We start from the raw sequence: 6,143 nt of genomic DNA, 5'->3' as shown, positions 1-6,143 counted from the left end.
TATGTGATAAGATTTGATTGCTTTATGGGTAACATACAAAAACTTCCCCTGAAGTTTCTGACAATCATAAAAAACCTCCCCAATAACTTCATTTTAACAAATACCTTTCCTGAACTTTTGAGAAACTCGACAAAACCTCCCTTCCGTCACCTTCCCAGATGGAAAATGTTAGGTTGATGTAGCAGTTTCTTCCAAATACCCATTCTACCCTTTTATAAATTATTTTACATGCAAAATTACTGAATAACCATGTTTCAATTTGACAAAAAATTAGAAGATGATCGTTAAAATAATTTATAACAGGGTAAAATGGGTATTTAGAAGAAATTGATGCATCAATCTAAAGTTTTTTTTGTCTAAGAAAGTGCTAGAAGGGAGGCTTTTGTCAAATTTTTCAAAAGTTCAAGAGAGATATTTATTAAAATTAAACTAGAAGGGAGGTTTTTATGATTGTCAGATACTTTAGGAGAATTTTTTGTATTTTACCCTTGTTTTATTGATATGCATGGATACTAATGTGTTCAAAAAAGTTATTTCATATGAAATGAAGTGAAGATAACCATGAGTCACGTATCACCCCATGAATGGGGACATACATATCACCTTATGATCTCAGCTCCCGGACTAAGTTTTTTTCCCTTTACCATTATGCTTTCACACCTAAGTAGAACATCATTTGGTGCTTGGAGTTATTAGGGTTGATTAACTAAAAGTGCAGGAACCAATCAGAATCCCAACTCTCTGAATTTTGATGAATTTTTATTGATTAGCTCCATCTTCTTTGTCAATCTATTCATTCTGTTTTAATTGGAAGAGCGTTGAATATTTGAGATTGGCAGGTGGAAGTTGGGCTACCATTATACTAAGGCCTGTTTGGGAGAGTTGCTAATTCAGCCACTTCGAAGCAGTGTTTTCAATTCACCATTGACTTAGTCGGTTGAATTGTTCAAACTGTCACCTGGTCAAGATTTTGGGTCTGGTTTGAATAAAACCCGGATAAGGTTAAAAGCCATCTGACTTAGACAATTGGGCCGTTGATCGGGTCACAAGTTGCATATTAACTGTGTATGCAAACTTCATGAGGCCATAACTTTGTATTTCGATGCATGATTGATGTGATTTTTTTTTTTTTTTAATTTTTTTGTAACTTTTCAAGATCTATGCATCCCAAGGTGGCGTAGGTGCTTTGCCCCATATTTTTTTTTCCAAGAACCTTTTTATGGCTTCAAATTGTAATTTTTAATATTTTTTTATAAATAAAAGATTTAAAACTGAATTAAAAAACATAAATTAAATATAAAATATTTTATATACTACATATAAAACATAATTATACATTATTTATTAATAAAATATATATTTATATATACCTATCTAGCCTGTCTGACCCGGCTGGTTGAACCGGTGATCCGTGACCCAAAGGAAAAAATGGTTCAACCTCTGAATCGATTTTTAAAACATTTCTTTGAAATACTCCACAATCCAAATAAGGTATTTAAAGAGGTTGAAACAAATAGCCATTCATATGACTGACCAACCGCTGAATTGGTATCCTTTCATCAAACATAACTTATAGTCTGTCCATCTGGAACCCACCGTAGGAGGGCTGAGCTGAAGATTCAACTTGTCGGAATTAAGTTATCCAAAGAGGCTGCAGCCCTTCAAATTTCAGCGTTCATTATTAACAGCCCTAAATCTAGCTAGGGGGTCCTTTGCAAGTAGATATAAATGAGAAAGAAGTAGCCAGAAATCAATTGGCCAGACGTGATTGGGGTAGTGATGTTGACAGAGATATATGTGGTCCAGAGGTTACAAGTGAGTTGTATCCCTAACCACAACAGAGGACTGTTTAACATCAAAGGAGATGCTATCAAAAATTTCAATCTCATCAACTCATTGGGGGAGCAACGGATATGTGGGAATCTTTTCTTACCTCTTTGTTTACACGTATTTTTCATACTTTTTGTGATTATCGTCCTTCCAAACCGAAAGCAAAATGGAATCCCATTTCCACTTAAAAAGCTTCTTTGATAACGGTTGATGTAATTCTGTTATTTGATTTATTGCTTTTTCTTCTTGTTTTATGGTGGGTGGATAAAATAGTTATATTTAGGGATACTGTTATCAAATGTTTCTTACTTGCAATTAAGTCAGGGTCCTTGCCACAAATCACATGTTTTAATCAAGGGTTGATTATTATGCACTAGGAAACATTCGTAACAAATCGACCAGTAATGAAATAGTTATTTATGGAAATCAAATCCTTTCGGGGTATTGGTCAAAGCCCTTATAATCTAAGTCGTAGGCCTAATATGTATATGCATACCTGCATGGTTTTCAAAATCGGATGGGATCAGATGATTGGACCGGAAACCAGTCAGATGATTGGTTTTGTTTTTCCCTAAAATTGGAATTTTTTAAAAAACTGTTGATTTTAGTCAGCAAACTGCTGACCCAAAAAGTTAACCGTTTAAATGGTTTTAATCATTTTTTATTTTTTTTTTAATTTTTGTTAAAACAGACCAACCGCTCGATTCAAACTGTCAGACCATTCGACCCAGTAATCAGACCTCTGACTGATTCGGTCTCCGGGTCGATTTTAAAAACCATGCATACCTGATACATCTCACTACAAAACTATCTTAATTTCTTCTATCTTGAAATAGTGATATGTCCTTACTCCTTAAAAGGAAATTTAATTCACAAATCTTGTAGTGGGTTAAAAGTATCATCCACTCAAATTTAGTGTTAATGTTAACATATTTTGAGCTTTTTAGCTAGGATAACATATCCAGTGATGAAAAATTAAGAAACAGTTTATTGATGTTTTGAATTCATTTTTCATCGCTGACCAGTCCTTTCATCAGTAAGGCTGTATTTGGTTTAAAAGAAAAATGAAAAAAAAAAAAACCAAAACAAAAAAAGGAAGGGAAATCAATGCTTCCAAGTAGAAAAAAGAAAGAAAAACATACACATGTTGCTTAATTAATAGAGTTCGCATCAGCGCCTCACAAGCACATCAATATTAATTTATAAATACGGGAGATGTTCCCAATGCATGGTACGATGTGTGTGTGAGGCGCAAATGAGGCGCCCTATGTGAGGAGCAGATCTGGCCTCTATTTACCGTCCTTCCGTCTCCGATCGAAATCTATTGTTTTTTCCGAAGCCGACAGTCACACCATCAAAAGGTAATCAATTATTCCGTCTCTCTCATCTTTGTCACACTTCCACTCCTGTATTCTTATTAATTTTTTCTTTGACTGCAAAACAGATGAGGAAGGGTTTTTTTCACCACCGGCCATTATCGGCGACCACCAGCAACATTTTTCACCTTCAGACCATTGGGATTGTGTCATTAATCTCGTCATCGTGAATTGATGGAGGATTCAGATTCTTAGGACCTCCCGTGCTCAGTGTCGAATTCAACTTAGGCCTCTGTAGCGTTGCATTGATCCCCGAATGCCACCAGCCTACGCTAGCAACCACATAGCTACAATCCTCTTTAACGCCGATCCTAAACCTCCTGAAGTTCCTGTACTCGTGCCAAGATTTCTCCTTCTTGCTCCGGAACTTACAAGCTATGTCACACTCCTTGGGCTTCGACCAGTTAACCGGTGTCCAATAATCTAAGAACACAGTTGACTTGAAGACCTTGAGATTGAATTTCGCAATCGCAACCAAAACACGCAGATCCGAACAATTCATAGCTTTGGCACAACTGGATTCAGGGGGTTGAGCTCTTTAGTTTCTTTTCACTTTTCTCGATTACAATTTTCGTCATTGGAACAACGGCAAGCGACGCTGTAGCACAGGGGTTGAGTGCTGGTGGTGAAAAAACCCTCCCTCATATATTCTACAATGAAAGAAAAAAAAAAAAAAAAGAATATAGGAATGACTACCTTCCGACAGTGGACCGCCGGAATGAATGCCAATGTCAGAAAAATCAATAGATTTAAATCGGAGATAGAAGGATGGTAAACAGAGGTTCTCCTCCGAATCCGAGTAAAAAAAGGGGTCAAGCAAGAATGGGATCCCCGTTAGCTAGCACACATAAAGATGGAGCTCATGCGGGAGGACAGGTGTCCCTGTTTCATTGTGTGGGGCGCCCGACTGTGGGGCACTGATGCGAACTCTAATTGATATGGTAGCATGAGACCTTTCTTACAAAATTGTCATATTCACACAACTTCCAACATAATTTGTACGGCACATCTCCAACAGCACTCCGGATCTGCTACCCACTATTTATTTCCACATCTATATTCACCGAACACTGCTGCCATGCATTCGGAACATCTCCCTATGAATGAAAAGGGAGAAATTCCCAATTCACAGTTGTTATGTCACGTGGGTAGGATGTGGAAACAACTGTGTGGTCCGTCGGCTATTTACAAACTTAGCAGACCGTGATTCGATATTTTTCCATTTTGATTTGTGGTAGATCTAGTTACCAAAAGTTAATGGATCCAAAAGATGCAATAAGACCAATATGGACAATTTTTGAAAAGCTCTAAATGGAGCTTTTGCATTTTTCTTCTATTCATATTAGTGCAGAAAGACATGCTTTAACCAAATGAACTTTAGGCTGCTCAGATCTTAATACAAAACCTCAATGAGTCTTTAATATCAGAGCTATTAGAAGATCTTCCCAAAATGACATGACAAATGATCCCTTTCATCAATGCAAATTCAGATCTTCTCCCAATACTATCCTAACAAATCATTACAATCACACATGGGAAACATCTCTTTTATCATTTATATGGCTGCAGTGACCTGTTGGGAGCGTCTTATTGATAGCAGATCCCTGCACTATCCATCTATACAGTTCAACCATCTCGTATTTGGAGCCAAATCAAAATGATGTCTTGAATATGACCAGATCTGCGCATTATGGAGGGCTCCTCACACCAACCAGATTTGCTCCATAACTCCTCACACCAATCGGATCTTCTCCGATGTGCAACGTGCTATGCGGCTGGTGTGAGAAGCATTCTGTGAGGAGCAAGATCTGAATTATTTTGAATGGGTTTCACTATTTGATAGCTACTTAACTAGTGTTATAGGTTGCATCGGCACTCCACAGAACATGCACCATGGGCGCCCCACAACACATTCCAACTGTGGAGTGCTAATGTGAACTCCTAGTGTTAAATTTTAATCTGTTTCAACGAAAACGACATTCTTACAAATCATTATATATTTGGACTAGTTGACAGTATTTAATTTCGAGCATAAAAGAATTGTTTTTGATGGTACGACTACAAGAATCTTAACTTGACAAAATAGATAATGTAGGCCAGCCTCGATAAATAAAAATAAGAAAGGAAAATTTCCGATTAGTATTTGCCTAATGTCATTTTGGTCATTGAATTTTAAAATATGATAATTTAATATTTCAACTTTCAAAATATGGGTTCAAAATTTGAAAGGCCTGAACGCAAGATCCAATATAGTGTAAACTTTTCAATTTTAATGGAATGCCATAACAACCAAGACAGGTGGGGCACAACACTTGATGTCTGATTAGGAATGGCAACAGGGCAGGTTCGGGGTGAGGATCATATTTTCTGTTTTTGCCCCTGATTCTGAAATTAACCTCTACCTCCATCCCCAATTCCACCAGGGATAGAATTTGACTTCCATCCTGATCCCTGACGGGGATGGGTTCCTTGCGGGGAGCTAAATCCTTGAAATTTTTTTAGATAATAGTGTTTTTTTTGAAAAATAAATTTATTTAAAATAAATAAAAAATTTAAATTATAAATAATATTTAAAATATGTTTTGATAGAGACCTCAATCTCCATCCCTGACCCCGACCCCGACTGAAGATTTCCATTAATCTTTGTCCCTGTCCCCACTTTGCCAAAACAATCCTCATCCCCCAACCCATTGGGTCGGGGATGTCAGATCCCCATCGGGGATAGGGAAAATTGCCATCCCTATGTCTGATTATCCTTACTCCAAAGAGATAAATTTAACCACCACTAAATTGTAAGGTACAATCACTTTTTCATGGTAGATATTAAAATCATATTATCCAACTTTCATTTGTTTTATAAAAATAAGGTGTGGCTTTATCGTCCACTATAAAATCCACTAATTATTTCCTACCCACCCATACCCACATGATTTTTAA

At 36.9% G+C, this 6,143-nt stretch overlaps 1 long non-coding RNA gene across 1 annotated transcript; it reads left to right on the top strand.

Annotated features, from left to right (window-relative positions):
* Window positions 1-2,678: 2,678 nt before the first annotated feature.
* LOC148791243 (uncharacterized) lies at window positions 2,679-3,979 on the top strand. Its single transcript, XR_016076577.1, has 2 exons — window positions 2,679-3,191; window positions 3,275-3,979. It is a non-coding gene; the product is annotated as an uncharacterized LOC148791243 (long non-coding RNA).
* Window positions 3,980-6,143: the final 2,164 nt, after the last annotated feature.

Source organism: Nelumbo nucifera, chromosome 5, assembly GCF_055504915.1.
Source record: "Nelumbo nucifera cultivar China Antique chromosome 5, China Antique-T2T, whole genome shotgun sequence".
Taxonomy (NCBI): domain Eukaryota; kingdom Viridiplantae; phylum Streptophyta; class Magnoliopsida; order Proteales; family Nelumbonaceae; genus Nelumbo; species Nelumbo nucifera.
The sequence above is the reverse complement of the archived record's forward strand: the minus strand, read 5'-3'. Positions and strand labels throughout refer to the sequence as shown.